General features: G+C 43.3%; 1 protein-coding gene across 1 annotated transcript in view; it reads left to right on the top strand.

Annotated features, from left to right (window-relative positions):
- Positions 1–349, top strand: part of CDK12 (cyclin-dependent kinase 12) — a 104870-nt gene that overhangs the window by 83285 nt on the left and 21236 nt on the right. The window lies entirely within an intron of this gene.

The raw sequence follows: 349 nt of genomic DNA, 5'->3' as shown, positions 1-349 counted from the left end.
AGGGGAAGAGTATAGCAGGTTAGTGTAGTGTTTTTTGGTTTTTGTTTTTTTTAAATAGTGTCTCACTCTGTCACCTAGAGTGGAGTGCAGTGGTGTAATCATAGTTCACTGCAACCTCAAACTCCTGCACTCAAGTGATCCTCCCTCCTTACCCTCCTGATTAGTTTGGACTACACCTGTAGTCCCAGCTATTTTTTCATTTGTTTTGTAGAGACAGGGTCTCATTATGTTTGTTGCCTGAGCTTGAACTCCTGGGCTCAAACAGTCCTCCTGCCTTGACCTCCCAAAGTGCTGGGATTACACACATGAGCCACCACACCAGCCTAATGTAGACCTTTTTTTTTTTTTT

Source organism: Colobus angolensis, unplaced genomic scaffold (genome assembly GCF_000951035.1).
Source record: "Colobus angolensis palliatus isolate OR3802 unplaced genomic scaffold, Cang.pa_1.0 Scaffold83, whole genome shotgun sequence".
Classification (NCBI taxonomy): Eukaryota; Metazoa; Chordata; class Mammalia; order Primates; family Cercopithecidae; genus Colobus; species Colobus angolensis.
The sequence above is the reverse complement of the archived record's forward strand: the minus strand, read 5'-3'. Positions and strand labels throughout refer to the sequence as shown.